Genomic DNA, 25,489 nt, shown 5'->3' with positions numbered 1-25,489 from the left:
CAAAATTTTATTTTATCGCTGAAAAACAGAAATCTGAGTTATGTAAAATTACATCATCTCCGAATAGAACAACTGGAATTATGTTAATAACGTCTGTTTATGACATCATCAGTGTTTCTGAACGGATAGGCGCAGAGTTAACAACGCTTTTAGGAGCCAGAAGGACCCTTTTATGAAATATCTTGGGATCCACTAAGCAAACTTGCGTTCCTAGTGCCTTGTAAAGCCATTTAAACCCTGAATACTTAAGCCAATTTAAAATGAAGTGAACAATTCCAACAGTAGTTATTTTGTTTTGTGAATGTTCTCTACATTCACAATAGGGTAAGATTTAGACTGACTCTTTTCAGGATATCTGTAAAATTATTCCTTACGTCGGATTTTAATATTCAATAGACGGCTTACAGCCTGAATTAACTCTTGGATTGTCTGGATTGAATGAATGTATTAATTCATTCAGTCCACAATCACGGAGTTTCTACAGGATTTTTAAAATCTAACAGGCATTATTTAGTATTATAATGTTAATAATGTTTAACGAAATTGCTTCAGCAAGAAAATTATAATTTTGCAGGAAATATAATAATGTAGTAGCACTTAGGAACTAATTACATGGTTTTACCTTCCACATAATGTAGATACAACCTACGCTTGTTAAGGACTCAATATTGCCTTTTACTCGCTAACAACGCCTTGTTTAAGTATCTTAACTGAATTACCGTCTTCTATCGCAAACGTAAAGTGAAACTCTAGAGAGAGGGCTCTTAGTAACATACCTACATAAATTAGAGACCGAACTCTTGCAAGTCAATATCTAGTTAGGTAATTATTTAGTTAAGATAGGTGTACGCTTTAGTAGATACATACATAGTTACATACATAGACTGCTAAAATCATAACCCTTTCTTTTGGCTTTGCCGCGGTCGGGTAAAAAGCGAATCCCACGTTGCAGTTGACGCGCCTCTACACGCCTACACGCGCTTTCTATGTGACGTTCTGTTTTACTGGTGTTGCATGTTATATGTACCTTAGATTAGATTAGGCTACAATGTTGCTTTCACCTGGATGATCTACCTACCTACTATTCTAGATTCTAGAACATAAATACCTGCTGGATCTTCCTGAGCAAATGTACAAAGAGGTGACACAATGTGCCGCCAGTCGCCACATTCCATACTTCACTATAATGAGTACACATCACTTACCAGTAGGGTCACCACTTAGCCATCAGAAAACTCGGGACACGGTTTTTAGGTGATTTAAGAATTGCCATTCATATTAGAATTGCGATATAGTTACAGTCACGACCGTTCCGTTAACCAAGCAGTTGAGCAGTTGCAAAAAGTATACTGACTGCACTTGTGCAGACAGTATACGTTTACGTCAGTAGAAGTCATGTAGTAATGCACAAAAACCAGGCAAGGCATTGCACAGAACTACAATTTGTGAGATGAGATGGTGGTTTCAATACATTTGGCACGTCATGCTTGGCAAGATTTTATCTAATCCTTCAGACCCCATGTAAATAATATGCATGCAACATATTATTATAGCGAAATAAACGATTATTTTGATTATTATATAGTTTTGTTAATGACTAATACTCCCCTTTCCCCTCAAATTAAGCGTAAAGCTTGTGCCAGGAGTGGGTACGACAATAGTGCAACGGCTGGGGTTTAAACCGCCGACCTTTCGGAATTCAGTCCGCTCCTCAACCGTTGAGCTATCGAGGCTCCGATTCGTACAATTCGCGTTATATTATGTCCAGATTGTGCTATTTATGGTAGAGCTTTAGTATGACTAGTGTTTTTTTTTTAATTTCAACTAAGTATTCACTAGAAATTCAATGCAATATTTACTGAGATTTTTTGTTTCAGATTTGATTTGGAGAGGATTACTTAACAAAGAATAAACATTAGAAGGTAATTATGTTTAAATAATAATATGCAAATTTATTTTCTTACCGGCAATAAAAGGTTTAAAAATGTTACTCGTAATTCCCTTTGTTCTTCCAGATGTATAAAATATTAAATGATCCACCTTGCCCTAGCTCAAGTTAGATTTTTGAAATTCCTTTTTAGAGGTGGTCTAAGTTAAAGAAAAAACGTACCTGCACGCAAAATCTCGTTTCTAGACCCAGCCATACGTTGATATGTGAGTCAGTCAGTTTATACCGTCAGATTAGGACATAATATCCAAGAAAGCTCATAATATGGGCACCCTACTCACAACACACGTGACATACATTTCGCCTGGAAAGCGTCGCATACCTAATAATCAGGAATTAGACGCTCTTTGTCCTACAGTAGTTATAAACGTTTGCTACTTTGCTCCTACCTACTGGTTTCGTGAATAATATGTACATTAGACAAATAATTTCTTAACATAAACTAGGTTTATTTGGTGGTAAACTGAGATACTGAGGGCCTGAGGGCTTGAAATATTATATTTATGTTTCCATTCTCTATAGTACGCACTACTATTTGATTGTCTTTTAGTACCATTTACAATTAATGCCCATGGGAATGCATACTACCTAGTTCCTTTAGAACCTCCCCGATTCTAAAAGTCACTGATACAAAACTTACATAGAGATAAGTGCTTCCCTGTCCACTTTTTTTTTTCTAATTGTTACAATTTTTTGTACAGATAAATAAATAGAATAAAATAAAACATAAAGATTACCTTGAGGAAAAAGGGGAATTACTTGGGGAAAAAGAGGTAGGTAGAATCATTGATTTAAGAGCAGTTATTAACAGAAGGATAGGGGAGTAAGGGTCTTTAGCTTTTAGTAATTAAAGGTAGATGCTTCATTAGCCGACATCGGCACCCAGTATAACCTAAGACCACAATAATATAAGACTACAGCGGCCAGCCCTAACCACTGAGCCAAGGAGGTCGTAAAATGCATTTTTGCATGTATGAGCAGACAGGCATATAAAAAATGGTCACAAACAATTCCAGCTAGTTCGCTGCTCCATTTTTAGTCGGATAAACTCTGATTTATGAATGTGTTAGCCTGTGGCCATCGATGTATCCTGTGGCGCACTCTAAAAGGTAAAGTGAAATTTCAGGTCTCATAAACGTTATGCTAGCAACATGTTACGTATTTGGATGTACGGTGTAGTTCTTGATATATTTTATTTCAGAAAATACATTAACGACTTCTCTGAAGAGTGGATCAAACCTTCTTCGAGGTCGTTCCTATGGAAGTTTGTCATCATCACCATGATCAACTCATCGCCGGCTCACTACAGAGCACGGATCTCATCTGAGAATGAGAAGGGTTTACGTCCACCACGCTGGTCAAGTGTGGATTGGCAGACTTCACTATAGAAGTTATAATGCAAGAAATTGTAAGAAGATGCTCAAGCTGCAAACGCGCATTAAAGCTGCAACGTCATAAAATCGCATACGCAGGATTCAATGGTTGCAGTTAACATGCTTCATAGTTCATGTGTTTCCCTTCATAGTCAAACATGGACACGTTTATAGATGTTTCCGTTGATTGACGTGCAGTTTCCGTAGCGTCGCGTTGCCGTTACATGTTCCATTTTTTTAGACACGACAGTTCGACATGGCAATCGGGATATGAGGCGGGGGACTCCCCGCACATCCGCACGTCACACGCGCTATCCCGCACCCGCACAAATTCCAGACTTGACAGTATTTGACAGTAGCTTTACAGTCCGATGTTCAATCATAGTCGACATATTGTTATAACTTGGTCGCCCTAAGTTTGCACTTCGCTGGAATTCAGCGCCTCGCCCACTTCCCCGCTCACCTCCCCGCGGTCGTCTTGTCGAGCCAGTACGCTTCGCATACCGTACCTAAGCATCAGTGTGACGTAATCGACGCGAGGTGCTTTACTTAGCTTGACCGAGTTGTAGATGTCGATAAACAGTCCACAAACGTAAACGTAGCCAGATACAAGTGTAAATTAAAAATTTATAACACCCCCGACAAGTGAAGGTTACAGTAACTAGAAAAGAGCTGATAACTTTTAAACGGCTGAACTGATTTTCTTGGATTATAGCTAAGAACACCCTCGATCAAGTCACCTTTCATACAGAAAAACTAAATTAAAATCGGTTCAATAGTTTAGGAGCTACGATGCCACAGACAGATACACAGATACACACGTCAAACTTATAACACCCCTCTTTTTGGGTCGGGAGTTAAAAATAGAAATCCTTTTTAGCCTGGCGTTAGCAAGTATTACTGCAGTTGCACGGGATATTTAAATCGCATAAACGCCATGCAGAGAGACGGGAGGGACATTTCGGAGTGCCAGTGCAGGTATCAATCACCTTTTTCAAAGGAAACCTACAGCATTCATCACACCACGTTCTCGTCATGCATGATCATTATTTCTATGGCCCAAGCTGTAACATAAAGCGTGAAAATTACATTTTTATTTTATTTGTTATCAAATTCAGCTATAAAAAAAAAACAGCGGGGTAATGCTGCCAGCTTGATGGGCACTTTTGGTCCAGGGGCAACCAGGGGTGGTCTTTTTGACGATGATAACTAATAGTAATTTTAATTGATAATTATTAATTTATGTTATTAAATTAAAATCAAATCAAATTGTTATCAAAAAAAAAAAAAAAATGTTAGCATAGTACGCGTTGCAAAAACAGTTTTGACACTCAATGCGTACGTCTGCGCTTTAATCGCCAAAATCTATAACTATAGTTTACAAGTTACCATAAAAGTGAACCGAATTCAAAGATTTAGTGAACTGTGTGGCCGTGTAATTTTGAAATTCAGTATTCGGCATGATATGTAAATTGTAAACAATGCTGTAATATGTAGAGCACTGGTAAATTTAATAACGGATCATTTGGAATAAAATAATGTGCAATGTTTTGTAGTCTGTGTTAACTTTATTTCCAATTTTACTACGCTATAAGTTTTATTATTGCATCGAAACAATGAAATACAAAAATGCCTTTAATATGAATACTTTTTAAAATATGTTATTATACACACTCGTTCTAAACACCCAGTTTTGGTGTAGTTGAAAATATATCCGCTTGAAACTCTTGCTTTAAACCACAAACGGCACAACATTATTTTGTCCTGACGACTTTGTTTTTGCGTGCCATTAATTTAGGAAAAAAAGCCTGATCCCAAGGATTTTGAATAATAGATGAAAATTTATGAACCTTTCATATCCGTTGTGTTCATAAATCAAAAACATGATCTAAATATTCAACGCGCTTGTGTTCATCATCTTATTGTCATCAACCCATTGACGGCTCACTACTGAGCACGGGTCTTCCCTCCATTTGGCCATAGTCCACATACATATTTCACACACCTTTGAGAACATTATGGAGAACTCATTATGGACGCATGCAGGTTTCCTCGCAATGTTTTCCTTTCACCATTAAAACAAGTTATATTTAAATGTATGTAACATAATTTCGAAGTAGTGTGTGTCCGAGATCGAACTCCTGGCCTTTCGAATAGGAGATGGATAGTCTTAACTACTAGGCTGTTACTGCATTATTACTGTTTTTTAAAATAAAGAATAGCGAGCAAATGAGCAGGCGGTTTACCTGGTGTTAAGTGATTACCGCCGCCCATGAACATTTGTAGCACAATATTAATAAAATAGTAGTAAAATATTCTATTACTGAAATATTCTAGAGTAATTTGGATGAATTCTCACGGCAAAAAAATGGGGAAAGAATATTTAGGCATACTTTTTCTGAAAGAAACTACTATAGAGAGTATTGTAACAATATTTTCAGTCATGCATAATATAATAGATGTGACGCCGCCGGTATGTCATTGACATTCCAAGAGCGTGCATATCGTGCTGTTGCCTCGTCTTTCTAAACCCTTTTTGGTATATTTGTTCCTTACCATCTACTATTCATACATACTTACCTACCTGTAGTGATTTTGTTACTCCGAAGTAAAAGTGAATTGTATAATGGAAGGCCAATATGGATAATATTATCTGCAATGCATATCCAATAATATATATTCATTGATATCTTCGACTAGTACCTATGTCCTATACCTATCTAATTAGTTTACAGTTATTTTAAAGGATAGTTATATTATGTAAATAAAGATTTGTCAGTTGTATAGTTTTTTGGGTTTTCGAAGTTTTAGTGGCCATTACCTCTAGAATTTATTTGATCATCAAGATTAACGAAATTAAAATCAGAGTTAACGAAAGAAAGCTGTTACCTATATGTATTCGGTAAATGGTGCATTCAGTTCATGGAAATTATTTTGTAATAAAATATTACGAAAATTTTCTTATTAGAACCTGGCTTAGCACACGGGCCGTGTGTCAAGCCAAGTTCGACAGATAAATTAATTAAAAAAAATTACGTTATCTATTTGGTTTTGAATAATACTCATAAATAACATTCTGCTAATCTGATCGCACATTACAACGCAAAAGCCACCGCAAGAAGTGAAATAGCTGCAAACAGAATATACACCATATCTGGGTGGAACGATCATAAAACGAGACAGGTGTATACCTCTCACATAAATCTGTCTCGTTTTAACTCAGTCTGAGCAAAATCAAAGTGCACTCTATAAATCTCACAATTAGTAATTGAAATGCATATGACGTCACCTGCATTGCTCTGTAAAAAGGAGTGAGTGAGTGAATGAGCGAGTGACTTCGTCAGTGTTTATTCAATACACTCAACGCGGACCAATGACTTTTGATCTTACATACATTTTCAGTATTAAAAATGCAACGTATATCTCGGCTCTGCTAGGTGATACGCTCAGTGTCTAACGCTGAATGATAGCCACCGAGGTTGGTTGGTTCTACATTGCTTCTTCACTGGGTGATATTAAAATATTGTTTCATAGGAAACCTTCAATGAATTAAAAAATGTATCATTCGCTGTTAGACATTGAGTTAGCGAATTACCCCGCTGTACGGTCTTGCGGCGTTCGTCTCGTATGCGATCACCTTTGTGTTCAATTAAATCACCGTGCAGAAAATCAAAACATACACAAAGTACGACAACAGCATGTTAATGAATGATCATTGGAGCCCTAACACATGGGTCAGTAAGCCTGACACGTCAGCGTGATAGATGCGCTACTTTATCACATTTTGATTGATGTCGACTTCGAGCGCTTCCAGATAAGGCTGTCCGACCCATGTTCTGTAACGATGCTCGCACGGGTCATTGTACAGAAATTAATATTAGATAGCAGTGGCAGATGCTCCGGAATTTGTCAAAGTAACGTCAATTTGGAAATTCGCATCTGATTTTAAGGGGTTCCGTACCTCAAAAGGAAAAACGGAACCCTTATAGGATCACTTCGTTGTCTGTCTGTCTGTCCGTCGTGTCTGTCAAGAAACCTATAGGGTACTTCCCGTTGACCTAGAATCATGAAATTTGGCAATAGGTAGGTCTTATAGCACAAGTACTGGAATAAATCTGAAAACCGCGAACTTGTGGTTATATCATTAAAAAAAATTAAAATGTGTTTCAATTTTCAAAGTAAGATAACTATACCAAGTGGGGTATCAAATGAAAGGGTCATTTGATACCCCACTTGGTATAGTTTTTTACCTGTATACACTTTATCTGTACATTCTAAAACAGAATTTTATTTATTTTTATGTAACTATAATAGTTTTTGATTTATCGTGCAATATGTTGGAAAAAATACCTGAGCACGGAACCCTCAGTGCGCGAGTCTGACTCGCACTTGGCCGGTTTTTTATTGATGTTCCAGCGAATTCAACTCAAAACATCATTCAAACAGATTACCCACGTGCGCCGGCACTTTCGAGCTTCATAGTTGCATAGCTTATCGTTTTATTGTCTAAATAATAGTTAAACTGGAGCATAGTAAACGTCTCAGATTGTTTATCAATCAAACCAATCAAACTGACTAAGTAGCAAATCTATCAGAATGACGACAATCAGTGTAACGACTACGTGTTCATGGTCTCTATTGATGCACATTTATTATTAACATTAGTTCTGATATATACTATTGTGATTAAGTTAAAGTGATCATAATATACTGACCAGTATCATACAAAGCTTAGTGAATTTAGTACAGACTAAGCTAGCATCCCGGATAAGGACATTGCTACTTTTTGAGTTTATGAGTTTCCCCGGGATTTTTAAAAATCTAACGTGGGCAAAGTTGCGGGCACCATCTATTTGGTACCTGGTAGCTTGTACTTATGAGACGGGGACAAAGACTACTTTTTATCCCGGAAAAAGACCTAAAACGCAAATGTAGTCGCGAGCATTGTCTACTATCTAAATAATGACAGTGGTTAATACAAATGTAACTATTATTAAAAAGTTAATTTACGAATATCAAACAGTTTAGTTAGTTCTGGTGCTGTCTTTTTTCTACTAATTGTAAAAAATTGAAATGTTTCTAAATTCTACAAAATCCTACATCGTGTGATGTCTCTATCTGATAAATTGAAAACGAGAAACTTTTTTCCTTTAGTCGACTTTTTCTTGGAAGTTCGAACACGTTCTTTTATCTGCAAAGCCTGGCCCAAAGAGCTCACAGCCATTCGATTTTTACCTTTTTTAATTTTGGGACGAGCGAAGAAAATAAAATGTAGTCTCTGACAGAGAATCTCGAGGAAACACGGATAAAGTGTTTCTTGTGTAAACACTGAAAATGTAGATCCTTAGATACTTTTGATGCGAACTTGAAATCGTGTGCTATATTGAGTTTTATCAAAGATATTTTGTATTCGGATATCACTTTGTACCAACTCGACGTACTTTCAAATAGAAAGCCTCAACATGAAGTAGGTAGGAACCGACAAAGACTATTTGGAAGTATGGCCTGGGTGCGTAGTTTAACAAATTACCTAATATTTTAGTAAGATGTTTGAAGGATGTTTGATTGTTTTACTCACACACTAATATTGTGTAGGAGGAAAAACTAAATTAACTTAAGATAAGATCGCTGATCGGGTGTTTTATTCGATTTATCTTTCTAGCTCAGATCGGTTTTCTAGTATGTAGGAATAGAAATAAAAAGATGTTTTATTCAAATAAACTTCTATTATTATTTATCTAAGGTATGTTTTTCAATGATTCCTTATTACCATACCTAGCACCTATTACCATCAGCAGCCTAAGCACAATCAGTACGACAGTACTATCTTGCAACGCTATCAGCTACAAAGCATCCGCGAGAAAGATATGTTGCACTTACTATCTTGCTCCGGTTACGTTGCGGCTACATTAACGTTAACGTCAATGCCCAACAATGCCATAATTATCGCGATAATCAATGCGTTTAACTAAGTGGCCACACTTGAACGGTTAACGTCTAATGCCAATTGAATTGGGGTTAAAATCGTCTAACGCCAAACACATATTGATTGTAGCTATGCGTTTAAGAGGGGTCTCTCCGTCACTCGCTCCATACAAACGTAGTTCGTCTCTCATTGGAATACCAACCAATCATGCTCAATGGAATTTTGTAGAAACGTTCCGGGAACTAATATCTATGTCTGTGGTTTTCCAGATTTCCGTTAAAAGATTCGGTTTCAAAGTTACGCGGTCTTAAAAATTCACTTACAAATCTTTGAGCCCCTGTAATTTTAAAACTATATATTTTTAGAAAAATCTAAAACGCCACAGGCACAGATATTAGTTTCTAGAATATGTCTGCAAAATTTCATGGACTTTGGTTGCTTAGTATTCAAATGAAATTGGGGCTACGATTGTATGGAGTAAGTGACGGAGAGAGCCCTGTTAACGGGAAACGCCGTTGAACATCGCGTTGTACGCCGTTAATGTGGCCGGGACATAACAAGTAAACTTGCATACGAAACGCAAAATACCTAGCTACGTGCACCTATGTCAATTAAAAAAACTATGCAAGTAGCTAAAGTAAAACAGAGGCGCAAAATGTTTCCTGTTCCCACCCCACTTATGTGTCAAGAGCCTCAGGAACTACATCTGGATGAACTCATTGTCTTGTACGTGTATTACATACGTACGAAGTTGGAGATAAGTTGGTGGGAACTTGAAGACGTTCGTGCCATTGTCACGTGCCAAATTTTAAACTTTACGCTATGTTGGCACACGGTCCACCGTATACCGTTTCACAGGAAGTTGAAAATCTTTGTAATACTGGCAGATGTCTGTGATTTTGCCTCAGTTTTAGTGTCAGTTAGAGTGGTCAGCTGCTTACTATGGAGTGGAACTTAGTTAAATTTTCTGTTTTCATGTCGGATAGTGTTTTTCGTGTTTAAATGCTGCCCATGTCATGAATCTTTGCCCTTCGTCAACCGTTTAGCCATAAACTAGATGACAGGCAGGAATAAATAGAAAAGCAGACATAAATACATTATTGCTAATGCCAGAGACTTTGTCTGTGTAGATTTAGGTTTTTGAAGAGAACTTTTTAATTTTCGGGATAAAAGTAGTTTTGTCCGTCTCTAAACCATCTCGGTGCCCTTCAAGGTTGATTTATCAGTTAAGCCGTGAAAAAGTAACAGACAAACACACAGACACTTTCGGATTGGTAGTATTCGTATGAAGAGTATAAATAGCCTATGTTCATAAATATATAAATTATATATACTTAGAGGTATGTACATACACACAGCCAGATATTATTATAATGACAGACAGATAGATCGACGGACTTTCAGATTTATAATACTATTAATAGATATAGATAGTACCTACAATAGTCACCTTTGCCAAAAACAACGATATTAAGTTTCATATTATATTATAGAAATAATATTATAGTTCAAAAAGCAAACAATATTGAACTTTGCTATACAGACAACCACTATAAGAGCTGACCAACTTTTATTCTCTCATTTTGCGGCCTCGTTGGTAGCTGTAAAAGGGGCGATGTTTGCGACCAACGTGAACTTTCGAGAAACTTCTGTCTACGGTTTTTTGTATCGATATAACAGATGCCAAAAGTGGGAATATGGTTTGTTTCATTTCCAAGAAAGGCTGACACACTTTGTGGACAAGATTCAAGACACAGATTTAGTACAGGAGTCGCTTTGATCTTAGTATTACAAAAATGACCTGAAACTTAAAGGCAGTCACTTATAACTCGGTCACGCTAAGTTTGCACGTCGCTGGAATGCGGCGCCTCTCCCGTTTACCCGCTCACCTCCCGGGCGGTCAGTGCCTAATACCTAAACGTCAGTGTGACGTCAGCTTACAACCCAGAGGCAGGCATAGACTACTTTTATTTCGGAAAACCAATTCCCAAAAGATTAAAACTAGATCCTCGTGAATAAAGTTTATCATCTAGTAGCAGGTAGGTATATAAATTCTTTGATCAGCTTTGTGACCTTTGCCATGCAATATCTTCACATTGCAATACCTATAATATCTAGATAGTTTTATCTAGATAAGTTTCTATTCAAAACCACAACGATCAACTTCAAAGATCGTAAAGCGTATAGCAATATAGATTTTAATATCAAAGAACTCGACTGAAATTGAACTTCGCTACGGGCTATCGCTATTAAACGTGACCATTTTTCGCTATTTTTCGCCGCTTCGAATTGTATCGCTTCAAATTTATCAAAGCAAATTTTTCACAGGAATTTTCTGTCCCATTTTTGTTTCGATATGAGCGTGGTTAAGAGTCGTCATGGTCTGATAGTTGACCTATAAATTATGGGATTGTATTTGAAAAGATACTGTAATATTTGATTTTTACTTCAATAGCCAAAATACCCTGTAGCCGCAACACTATACCTATTGTGTATGTCTCTGGTTTTTGTGGCACTGAATCACAAAAATAGTACCATGTACATCCTATAAGATTAATAATAAATAAATAATAATAAAATAATATTCGAGCGACCGCGTCCGGGTCCGAGTACATCCGTCACACTCGCACATTCGCTGATTGCCCAGCAACAATACTATACCAACTACAAACTCGCTACTCGTTGCTCGCCAACTCGTTTCTAGTTTTCATCTCAACTTATTTCCCGTTAATCTTCGACGGTCGAACAAGGATTTAAGCCAACATCTTTGTCCAAAATCTAAGTAGGTTGGCAATTATATCAGGGAACCGAAAAACATTCAAACAAAACCTGCTAAAAACTCAAACTTTCTATATATAGTCAGGTAAAAATTGGTGTAATTTTATGTAATGTACTTCAATTTTTACAACATACGGCTATTGAACTGAGCGCGACATGCTAGCGTGATCAATTTTTATTTGCCCTTTTCCGCAACGTCGTCGGTTTTCTGCTATAAAATGAATTCTGTTTGAAATCAATACGGACGCTCTGCAGCGAATCATTGGCCCATTTATTACGTCGAAAGAAACGTGTCTGTTGACATAATAAACGTAGAATGTAGTGTTAACTTGCAATATTGCAAGATATTTTGCGTATCACCACTACTACTTTAGTAATATTATAACAAAAGTGTATTTGTTTGTTGATTGTAGTATATTGGTAAACCCCTAGAAGTCATACATAGCTCGCTATACTACTAATAATATTATAACAAAAGTGTATTTGTTTGTTGATTTGTCTCCGTATAGTATATTGGTAAACCCCTAGAAGTCATACACAGCTGTATATTCTTCAGAGTGACGGATTTTGGTTTTTAAAGTGATCTTCATCTATCATCACTACTAATAAATACGAAAATGTGTTAGCAGTGTCATAATAATTTTAATGGCAGCTTCATAGAACACGAATTTTATTTGAAACAGCCCTTCTATTTAAAAAGGTAAAGGTGATTGACTAACTGACTGACTGATCTATGAACGCACAGCTCAAACTACTAGACGGAACGGGCTAAAATTTGGCATGCATGATAGCTATTTTGACTTAGACATCCTCTAAGAAAGGGGTTTTCCAAAATTCAGTCTCTAAAGGGGTAAAAATAGGGGGTTGCAATTTGTATACCTGGTCTACGCGCCCCAAGTCGCGGGCATAAGCTAGTAGGCACTAATTCAGTTCAATTATTCAGACGGACGTAGTCTCAGCCACAAGATACCAACAATATTAAATACCTAGAGCGGTTAGTAGTTAGTACCTAGTGGATGTATTGAACCTTGAATATTTTGTTTGCGAAATAAGCACCGGTGCTGTAGAGTCAAAAACTTGCATTCGCAAATTGGTTAGGAAAAATATACTGAGTGGTTAAAATGGTTACGAGAGATTTACCAATATAACTAATTAATAATAATGAATTGTTTTATAACTTAAAAACATTCCCAATATCGCCGCCTATAAACCACTAATTAATTTGAATTTTAATGAACCCACACTTCGTTAGCGGAGTTGAAATGAACCAAGTTCTCCAAGTTCGTGACTGTTAATAAACCTTATAAATTTCATAATGTCTGAAGTACAAGGGCAGAGAGGTATTAGATACTAGAAGTTGAGAACTCTATCCACGGAAAGAAGTTAGTATAGGGCTCTCTCTGTTACGTAGTCCCGTACGAATGACAAAGACAAAAAACTCAGTGGGCGTTAACCATTTTGAGTGGCCAACCAATCACAAACGAACCTATGTTTTTGCATTGAATTTTGAGTAATTTTTGAAAACATAGGTTCTCTAATAGAGTAGTAGGTATGGAAATTATAGGCTCGTTTGTGATTGGTCGGTCACTCAAAATGGTTAAGGTACCTACACTGAGTTTCTTATATCTGTCATTTGTACAGAATTACGTAACAGAGTCCTGTACTAACTTCTCGCCGTGGACCGAGTTAAGTGAGCGAGAAGCACTGATGTTGCTTTCGTAAAGCGTTATCCTTGTCCCGCTCGATTGGCTTTCCTCAGATCTCAGCCCTACCGTTACCCACAGACACAAATCATGTGCGGACAAGCCGGTGTTCCGGTATTAGTAATATGCAATTCAATCAGTTCGCTTGTATGGAGTGTTGGAAATGTGCCGTGTGCTTATACCCTCTCCGCGCAATGAAGTATAGCACTCTTCACTTTACATAGCATTTACAGAGTGCCTATTCTAATTTCTTCCACAGGTAGGGTATAGAAATGATGTTCCGTTCAATCTGACTGGTGAACAATTTAGGCCACAAGGAGTTATTCAAAACAATTCACGAGTTTATTCAAAAAAAAATTCAAAATTCAAAATATTTTTATTCAATCAAACTTTTACAAGTCCTTTTGAATCGTCAAGATAATCTACCACTGGTTCGGAATGCCGTTCCTACCGAGAAGAACCAGCAAGAAACTCGGCGGTTGCTCTTTTCAAGCATTCAATTAAAGGTACTTCGGTGGGGACGCTTATTTAACGCGTTAGATTTGAATCTCTATGTTCTTTAACTCAACGAACAAGAGACACAAAGGCTGATGATAAAATTAAAATTCAATTTTCAACTTGCACTTTTGCTTTTACTTCCCCTTTAGTCGTTTTTGTCTCACGACTACGAAACGAGAACGACGGAATATTAAATTATGAATAAGAGATATACCTACCTAACTGAAAAACGTGTAAGTACACCATACTGGCCCAATGCAGAATAGCCGACTTCACACACCTTTGAGAATATTATGCAGAACTCTCGGGCATGCAGTTTTTTCACGATATTTATCTTCAGCGTTAAAGCAAGTAATATTAATTGCTTACTAGAGGATGCCCGCGACTTCGTCCGCGTGGATTTAGGTTTTTAAAGATCCCGTAGGAACTGTTTGATTTTCCGGGATAAAAAATAGCCTATGTACTAATCCATGGTATATCCGTCCCCGGGATATAAGCTAACTCTGTACCAAATTTCGTCAGAATTGGTTAAGCTGTTGGGCTGTGAAAAGGTAGCAGACAGACAGACAGACACACTTTCGCATTTACAATATTAAGTATGGATAACACACATAGCTTCAAAGGTCAGAGGTGTCCCGACTCCGGATCTCCGTATATAGGAGACCAAAGTCTTTACCACTGTGGTTAGGGATACCATCATTAGGTGGTTAATTATTTGAAAATCCTGAAACAAAGGATAACAGTAATGTAACAGGAAAAAGACATTAAAATGTGAATTTCTCTCATTTAGAAAATTCGTATTTTGCTGTTGAAGTAACACAGCTCGTTAGTTCTTTCAGTAAATAATGCTCTTTCAGAAAATGTTTTTGCTCTGTCCTTAAATAATATAGTTAGGTCCTTACCTCAGATGGAAAATGTCTTTTATAAATGCAACATTGTTAACTTTAAGCAAATACTATTGGTACCTCTCGAAGTATACCTATAATTATATACCAGCGGACTTCATCCGCGTGGTTATATGTTTAAAAATCCCGCGAGAACCATGGATTTCAATGGGATATAAAGTAGCCTATGAGTTTAATACAAAGTATAATCTATCTGCATTTTAAATTTCACCGTAATCCGTCCAGTACTTTTTCGAGGAGTGACAAACATACACGCATGCACATACAAACTTTCGCCTTTTTATTAGTAAGCGTGATTTTTAATTCCACCAATGAATTCTCTCTTTTGTTTCATTGGAGTATGTAATTGATTGGCATGGCTTGTGATGAGACACTGATGTATTTGTTTCATAACTGAGCGGAAATGTACTCAAAAGAATAATTGAAATTGAACGCGGTGATTGTTGATTTGCAGGTGAGTTAGTTGTGCGAGTTGTTGTGTATTCTTGGAACATTTTTGCATAAGTAGGTACTTAGCGTAGATTTTACAAAACGTTTGACCCAAAATATGTTCTTCTTTCTTTCTCTTTGTATGTAACCCCTTGCCATTAATTACATAGTGATAGGAGATTTCTTGGGATAATATTACTGTGAGTTTCCAGATCTTTCCACAAACAACTCGACGAGACTGAGATTTCGACTCGACGTATCGACAGTGGAGGGAATGTGTGTGCAACGAACCAAAAATATCACTAATTCATTTTCATCGAAGGTCAATAAACGAAACTTTACTTTCTTATAGGTATACCAATAAGATAGCATGAAATCTATCATATTGGTAGGTTTGACACAACATTTCTCCCTATACATATCCAACATCCCTGGTGAAAAGCCGCCTTTTAGGGAAAGTCGTCAAAGGACGTCAAGAGATTTAAACTAATGCTAGATATCTTTCCCAAAAGCCCCAGCATAAAATATAGTTATCCCAGTATCGAGTGGCATTCCCGGGAGATATTATACAGCCCTTAACATAAGGCCTCGACAGATAGATAGCGTAACGAACTGTAACGAAGGGAAGGAAACGCGTGTGACGGACACGCTGCGGCTGACAATACTAAAGCGCCGGCCACACAGGCCGCGTATGCGTCGCGTAAGCGCAGACGTAGCGCGTACCATTGCGTTGTAATGTATGAAACCGTATGAGACATGGCATACCGCTTGCGTGGCGTGAACGTTCGCGTAGACGTAATGCGTGCAGTTATGTCTTCGGGTTCACGCGCGTCACTACGCGCGTGTCACGTGTACGTGCTTGGTGTGAATCGGCTTTAAACACTATGAAAATGTGTGGCGTCACGTCACAGCTGCGATCCACGTATGGATTTGATTTAACGATCGGGCATAATGGTGAGCGCCGTGGGCTTATAAGAGGTCCCGAGTTTTGTATTTCATCCCTAGCGGCCACACTCAAGAATGTCGACCACATAAGGGTGCCAGCGTTTACGGTTCTCGCTATTCTGTGGTCTGTGTAAGTTGCGCCTGCAGCTGTTTTGGACACGCCACCATCGCGCACTTTAGACGTCACACTTCATGTCTGCCCAAGCCTTTATTACTATACGATTTCATCGTGATTCCAGGCTCACACCACAAACACAAGCCTTCTCTAAATAATTAACGTAATAGGAAACAGGGACCGCTGTCTATTGGTATACATAAATTATGGATTCCGGTCGTCCCTTTCAATCCTTTATTGAGATACAAAGGCTGGCGTTGTCTTGATGGGTACACATGAGATTGGTTTATATGAAACTAGGAAGTTTATGCACATGATTCAAGGCATATCTCCTATTTATATAAAATGTGAAGCCTCAATAGTTCAACGATTAAAGGATTAGTGGACTGAAAACCGAAAGGTCGGCGGTTCGAACCCAGCCCATTGCACTATTTTTATACCAACTCCTACCTAGATCAAGCTTGACGCTTAGTTAGAGGGAAAAGGGGAATTTTCGCTCTAAGGATTGTAATGATATCCAATACATCCAAATCTATTCAAGCATTTAGAAGTTAAGTTGGAACAAAGTAGCTCACATACATACTCGTACCTACGTAGAATACGTGAATCCTGAAAACGTTACACTACTATTTTATAGATTTCCAATGTGTAGGTACATTCCTAGCACGAAAAAAAAACTTTTTGTTACTTACGAAGAATGTGTTTTACATTTATTACATACTATACATAATTTATTACATAAGTACATATATTTATTACATACATTTATTCCGCACTAAACTTATTTATTGTATCAATGAATCAGCCTGTTTGGGTTCACAGCTGAACATAGGCCTTCCCAACAGCTCACCACACACGATCCTCTGCCTTCCTCACTAACCCACTTCCCGCTACCTTCTTAAGGTCGTCAGTCCAGCGAGCTGGAGGTCGTTCCACACTGCGCTTACTGATACGTGGTCTCCACTTCAGAACACGTCTGCCCCAGCGGCCTTCGATTCTGCGGCAGACGTGGCCTGCTCACTGCCACTTTAGCTGGCTAATTCAGTGAGCTATATGGTCACTCTGGTTCTCCTACGAATTTCCTCGTTAGGATTTTGTCCCACACAGAGTATTGTAACACAAGTTTAATTAAGACAAATCTCTTGTGCATTGCAATTACATTCACGTGGTATAATATTATTACCTAGGTATGTAGGTAGTTTTGTGTAGTTAATATTCCCTATTACAAAGTTTGAAACTAATCTGTAATTTTGGAGTTGTAAACTGTAGTTTATGCGCTGTATTCAACATGCATTTAGAATATCGCGTAGTGTATTTTAGAGGATGAGTGGAGGATTTCAGAATGAAAACTGCACCTAACTTTGAAATATCTATTTGAATGCTTTAGTTAGGATAAGGCGATGGTGTATTCAAGGGGTGGATCAATGAATTCCTGAAAAGCCGGCCTCTGTACTGCAAACGTTCATAACTTATACGAGTATATAAATTGGCTCAAGCTTGGTCAGGATACTACCATGCCGACAAAACCGTATGCGAATTAGGGTGCGTTTCCACTGAAACGGAGAGGAGCAGAGACGTAAGTTATTGTTTGATAACAGATAATTTTACCAGATCATTTCTTAATCTGATTGGTTCAAGTGCATATACGCCTCTGCTCCGCTCCTCTCGCCTTCGCTTCAGTGGAAACGCACTTCGCGTTGCGATACGATGCCCCGTAAAAATGAGTCGGGTTTATTAAAAATGCCTTACCTACTATCTAACACTGCATCATCACTTACCCTCAGATGAGATCACAGCCGAGGTAAACTTTCTGTTCTTTCTTGTGAAAACAAATCTTTACCACCGTATAAACAGAAAAAAATATTTTATGTTCAAACAACTAGTTACTAGGAATGAGCAAGCTCGGTGATAATTTTTCCCATTAAACTTTTACTACAAGGTATGTTACACCTGCAAAGTTGATCATACTTCTGATTCCTATCAGAGTCGGCTAAAATGAGGAGACTCCGGCAAAGTTTTCTAATTTTGCAATGGAATTTATACATTCCAGTCGGAAAGTTGAAACCGATGACAAGCCACGTATCGGCAATAACTCCAACAGTTTCCAACATTAATTAGATTGTCTTAATTATATTAGGTTACATTATAGAAAACGTATACTTAAGCTTTTCGGATAGTAATTATTATTAATTTGCATCGTAGAGCTCCAAAAAAGCAAAATTAAGTGAAAAGGCAACCTTTGAATAAGTTCGCATATAAATAAAATTAAATCAAGGTCTTCATTTCACTAACCACTTGTTAAATTATTATTTTTTATAAGTATACATATAGACATACCTATCGGCCTGTTTATCTGTCCGTCGGTTTCAAAAGGAGCATTTATTCTAATTCTTACACCTAAGACTTTGCAAGCAGCGATCTCGCATTCTTCTTCCTTCTGGTATTCGACTTTTTATTATGGAAAAATAAAAAATCAGGAAAAAATCTGTTTGGTGTTAAAATGGCTGACAATAAACTTATACCAGAAAAAGATTTCTGGGCTCAAAAGAGAAAGCTGTGATCACTTAATCTACGTCGTAGAATTAATTGCTGGAAGCTATTGTGCGATTAGTACAATCTAGTGCAATTGAACGACTGTTATACAAGTTCTGACTGAAGACTGTTCAGTGCATATTCTAGGGACTAAAAACGATAGTTTTCAGACATTTATATTTTTATAATAGAATAATATTGTTAAATATTATATTTTTACTGTGGGAATTGGCGCGTATTAAGTATTTCCATTTCAGTTGATTTTGTAGAATAATTGAAAACAAAATACCTGTCGGGAATATAAAACTGTGTTAAAGTCCTATTGATATTAAAAGCTTAAAAAAATATTAATAAATTATTATTAATATCACTTAAACAAAAAAATCCTACGAGGTTATATTTTAATGTGGTGGTTCATTATATTTATAGACTCGTTCGTAGTCGATAGTGGTCAGGTTCAATTAATTGTTTTTTTTTTTGTAATTTGGTAGGAATTATAGGATATGTATTATGTATTCATTGATTTCTTGCATAGCCTCCGAAATTTTCATCAAAGTCTGTGATTTGTCAGCCAGACAAAGTTTAGGAGATTAGGTTAAACCAACAAAAGACAAACAGCCGGCAGTCAGAAAGACAGATAAACAATAACTGACAAAATGGGTGTTTGGATTGTTAATTATTGTGGCAGTTATATAGAAATCACAGAGAAACAATTAAATTTTGAAAAGGGTTAGATCAAGTCAACCGGGGAGCCGAGAGCTGATAGCTACCTTGAGCAAAGAATTAGTTTGACCATCCAAAGGGGTAATGCTGCCAGCATCTTGGGTACAATGCCTTGTTGCGGTAGTATCGTTTTTAAATTTAATTTTTTAGTTTAAATTTAAATTTAGTAAGTGTAATTTATTGAATTATTAACTTAAATTAATATACCTACTTATCAAATTTTACTTACGTGAAAGGTACCATACCCAAATGTAGAGTAGATAGACAAAGATACAAACCGCATAATGGCCTCCTTGAAAATCACGACAGGCGGTCTAGTTTAATTAATTCTTTGGATCGGAGACGGTGGAATGGGCAGGAACCGGAAATAGGGGCAAAGTAAACAAATAAGCATGCAAAATTTAAGTTTACTTCGAAGTTAAGAAGTTATAAGCGAATTCAAAAAGTGAATTGGTGTTTAGGTTAAAGTTAACTCTATGCTGACATTTTCGAAAGAGACGCTGTTTAGTAACAAACAGTTTTGTTCAACTGGGGACTTCAGCTGTGGCTAGTTACAACTGTAGGTACGACTTACGAGCAAAGCGTTCTGGGCTGGAACGATGTCGTGTAGAAATCGATTAGGAATATGGATTTACTTAAACTGCTACACCCCTTTCAAGTTAGCCTGCTTCCATCTAAGACAACATGGTCACTTACAAGCGATGAGATTGCAGTCAAGGGCTAACTTGGCATCAAAATTTCATTATAATGTACACCAATATTTTACAAATACCAATATATATACGTACTTATACAAAGAGGTAAAGTTTTTTAGTTTGAGTGTAACGGGAACTAATAATCCGATTATGAATTTCTTTCGCTAATTATTATTTATCTCCGAATACTATAAATTATTTCACGTGGATGAAACGAGTTAGGCCGCGATTACACTTACTTTACTCGCGTGAGTAGCTTACGTAACCTTATATCGGGGGCAGATGCTAGTAATTATATAAAAAAAGATTAATTTTGTACGCTTTATCCGAAGAATGGATAAAATACGTGAACTTATCTCTGAACGAAAGCTATTTTTAAGTAAAAAGATCTTGAATAAGACTCACTACAGTAAAAGAGCTCCTAATAAAATTCTACTTTATTTGAACTTGCGATAAAAGAATTCATTCTGGTTTATTGTGTTATCCTAGACTTAAAAGGATTTTTTACAAAAGTTGATGTAATCAACTTTTTAATGTAGTAAAATAACTCAAGAGAGAGAATTAAGTAAGAGGTATTCCAACTCAGACTGTTACGTCACTATGAAGAATTCTTAGTGGTTTAATGGTCAGCGCTGTGATCTTGTGTGGGAGGTCACTCATTCAATTACCGACTGGAGCTATTCGGGAATTCATAGTTTCTAAATTGTTTCTGGTCTAGTCTGTTGAACGACAGATTGTGGCTAGTTACCAGCTTACCGGTTAAGACGTGTTAAGCTATTAAGCTAGCGATGTCGCGTAGAAACAAGTGCACTTAACGTATGTGTTTAAATAATAATAATCTTTGATGATTTCTTCCAAGTCAAGGTCGTAGCCCACTTACACGACACCGCTGCAACACTGCACAACACCACTTGTACAGCTAGCAGACAACTCGCCGACTCCGCGCCTACAACTAGCAGGCTACTTGCTGACTCTATGTCTATAGCTAGCAGGCTACTCGCTGCCCCCGCGCTTACAGCTAGCAGCCGACCGTTAGCACGCTTCAAGCGAACAGACGCCATGCTCACAGCGCGCGGGCTGCTCTCTTGAAGTGTGCGGTACGCAAGACGTCAACTATTGAGTAGCAAGGTTGCGGTAAGCTCGCGCACCGCACGCTGTCTGCTATTTTGTGTTGTTATTATAAAGTGCATCCCCGAGCACGACGTTAAGTCCATATTTGAATGCTCATACTTTGGTTGGGTGGGAGCGGACTCGTGTAAGTCGGCTACGACCTTTAGGCTGCTTCCACGTTTCAACCAAGTACCCCGCCTTCAGTACAAATTACTATCACGATTCTCGCTCCAGTTTGGTCAGTGAAAACATGAGATTTTCAATTTAATCTCGCTTTTAGATTTTACGGCCATAAAAGCTCTGTCTCCATCGAAAGCCTCAACCCATGACCAAATAATAATGTAGGCGTTGTAATATCATTCAAAGACAAGCGTAAGAAATACACGAATTACGTCCGGGATATGGTGATGTGCGCGTAAATCATAAAAGCTATTATATTTTAAACGGATTTGTCATACTAAACCCTTGTTCATCGCGAGATAAATAAGGTTTGCTATCTCCCCACCCTTAGCCCCGGGGGGAGAGAGGTTTCCTGTTTATTTCATAACTAGCTGTGCCCGCGACTTCGTTCGCGTGGAATAGTGACCGCGCTTTATATTATAGCCACGGACGCTCAGGCGCGCGTGATTCTTTAAATTGACATAACTTTTTTATTTATGAATCGATTGACATGAAATAAACACTAAATGCTAAGTGAAGCTTACTATAATATATTAGTGAAAACCGTATCTAAATCGAATAAGCCGTTTCTGAGATTAGCGTGCACAAACACACAGACAAACAGACAAACAGACAAACAGACAAAAAAAAATTAGTTACAATTTCGGGTTCGGCATCGATATAATAACAACCCCTGCTACTTTTTTTATATATTTCCATTGTACAGACACCACTTTTCTACAATTTTATTATATGTATAATAAATAATAGATGTAGGGAAATTTCCTTATGTCCGCTTAGCAGAGTGTCGTCGCAAAGCAGTTTACATTCTGACATTTATTGCGAGTTAAGAGGGGGTGCTGAAATTACATTTTTCATTTTGTAGGAAACATTCGTCTTGGTTTGCGAATGCACTTTTTATCTTAGTTCTATGGGGATAAAATTTAAATTTCAATGGTTAGATAACAAGGCAATACAGGGATTTTTATGAACAACTAGTCAACATGTTACGCTACCAGGATGAACTATGCTCAGTCAGTCTACAATATACAAGTGTAAATTAAAAATTTATAACATCCCCGACAAGTGAAGGTTACAGTAACTAGAAAAGAGCTGATCACTTTCAAACGGCTGAACCGATTTTCTTGAATTATAGCTAAAACACTCTCAATTAAGCCACCTTTCAAACATAGAAAACTAAATTAAAATCGGTTCATTAGTTTAGGAGCTACGATGCCACAGACAGATACACAGATATACAGATACACCAGATACACACGTCAAACTTATAACACCCCTCTTTTTGGGTCGGGGGTTCAAAAATAGTAGATGTACATTAACTGTTAAAGTTACATAACGTAATCAAATTTTAATAAAACCGGTAAGTCTGTTTTTCGTGTCTTCTGGTTACCAAGCAGTTCTAAATTCTTCACGATTTTTAAAACTTAGTAAAACAAATGGATTCAATTAAACTGCGAGGTCAAATTATTACAGACACGTGGCTTGTCGCCGAAATGAAACTTCGTTAGGAATGGATAAGTTCTATTGGAAAATTAGAAAACTTGATCGGAGTTTCCTCATTTCAGGTGACTACGAGTGGAATTGGAAGTTGGACCGATTTTGTAGTTGAAACCAATCTGAGAGATATAAAAGTTTAATTGAGAAATATCTTCAAAGGAACTGTCTGTTTTTTAACTTCCCTACCATACCATGTTCAATTATACCTACCTAATAATATATAATAATAATACCTAAGTATTTGCATTCTAATCTAGAAGAAAGATAATATGATTATTCTCTTGAATTTGTAATAAATAAGTAGGTAGGTACTCAAAGATAATTTGATTATTCTCTTGAATTTGTAACAAGTAAGTACTCATTAGATCAGAAAGTGAAAAGAAATCTAAATAGCTCATGAGTTTTGGGCTTTAGTCGATTATTATATTATGTACCTGACTATACTTTTGTCGTGTATATAGAAATCGAATATTAAGAAGTTTAGGGTTACTTAGCGGGGTTGTAAAATGCTATGATACTAACTAAAATTGAAGATTTCTGCAGAGGAACCAAAGTCAAATCCAAGAGAGGTTTGTTTTTTGTTCAGTCAAACAAATCTGTATGTTACAAAGCGTAGCATATCCAATAGACCACCCGCAATACGCAACATCACACAGATCCTCCAATACACACTAGGTATATTCTCACATTATACTCTGACACCGATGTTGACTCTACAATGCACGATATTCCAAAAGGACTTTTGCAAAGTAACGGCTGTTTCTATCCAACACTGAAAATAATACAGATAACACTGCCTTTTTGCACCTACATTTTAAGTTTTCATTTTTGTAACCTGTCATTTGTGTTTTGTGGTGCAATATACAATATACATACATACATAATCACCAGCTTTTACACAACGGAAGCGGCATAGTGATGTGAAATTCACAAATTACGAGAACCTATTTCAGTTGAAACATTTCAGCAGCCTATTAATTGTGGATACAATATTATGAACACAATTAGGCGCCATCTCCACGGGCGAGAGTATTGCGACGAGTCCGTCCTACTATCGTCGGATACTAGTCACACTAATATTATAAAGGCGAAAGTTTGTGTGTATGTTTGTTACTCCTTCACGCAAAAACCACTGGACGGATTTAGTTGAAATTCAGAATGGAGATAGATAATATCCTGGATTAGCACATAGGCTACTTTTTATCCCGGAAAATCATAGAGTTCCCACGGGATTTCGAAAAACCTAAATCCACGCGGACGAAGTCGCAGGCGTCAGCTAGTACAACGATAATTCCATCAGCGTGTCGTCGCGACTCACAACGACACGCCACGAGACTGCAACGTATAACCGTGTGACGTGACTATGAAACTCGACGATATCGTCGCGAGATGCGACGAGTCCGCGACGATACTCGTCCAGAGTCACTCGTCGTATCGCCGCGATAGTATCGCCCTGCGGAGATTGGCCCATAGAGTTCGTATCGTATTTGGAGGCACTGCGAGACTATCGCCGCGTGGAGATGAAGCCTTAAGTATATAAAATTTCTATCCGTGTCACGACCCAACTCATTGTCACTTTAGGTTTTAGTGAACCATTTCGTTTAGTCCTTAATCCATTAGTCATAGCGCCTAGTACGCGCCTGAGTTGTGATCCACAATGAACAATGTGCGAAGTAATGGGAGAGCCTTTTGTGTTGGACAGGCTTACATCTCGGTAGTGTTTCTTTATTAGGCCCGCTCGGTTACTAAGTCCTTGCTAACTTTTGTTCTGACAATGTTGTACTTTTGTTTACCGTTAGTTCTTGAGAGTTCATATTGTTTGTGAAGGATTTGTTGAAGTGTTTTAGATGGGAATTAATCAAATACAAACAGACATTCGCAGTATTATCTTTGGGGGCTTAAAAGCTAATTAATCTTGAGATTTATGGGCGTCAAGGTTTATTACAGATCTCATGTAGGTCATAAGGTCAGACTTCTTGAAATCCTTACGAGATCGGGAGAAAAAGGATTTATGTTTTCGCCTAACGAAACTGCGAGATGTTGCTAGTATAATACACAGATAGATACAGTATTCTCATTGATAATAATCTCTAAATATTGTTTGCTTAGCGCAAAATCCTATTTGACTTAAA

At 37.4% G+C, this 25,489-nt stretch overlaps 1 protein-coding gene across 1 annotated transcript in view; it reads left to right on the top strand.

Annotated features, from left to right (window-relative positions):
* The first annotated feature begins 1,883 nt into the window (after positions 1-1,883).
* LOC123870697 (TWiK family of potassium channels protein 12-like) overlaps positions 1,884-25,489 on the top strand; it is a 159,304-nt gene continuing 135,698 nt past the window's right edge. Inside the window, exon 1 of the mRNA XM_045914067.1 lies at positions 1,884-1,922. The gene's annotated coding sequence lies outside the window, so the exon portion shown is untranslated. The remainder of the gene's footprint in view (positions 1,923-25,489) is intronic.

This window comes from Maniola jurtina, chromosome 13 (assembly GCF_905333055.1).
Source record: "Maniola jurtina chromosome 13, ilManJurt1.1, whole genome shotgun sequence".
Classification (NCBI taxonomy): domain Eukaryota; kingdom Metazoa; phylum Arthropoda; class Insecta; order Lepidoptera; family Nymphalidae; genus Maniola; species Maniola jurtina.
Note: the sequence above shows the minus strand (reverse complement) of the source record. Positions and strands in the feature narration are given on the sequence as shown.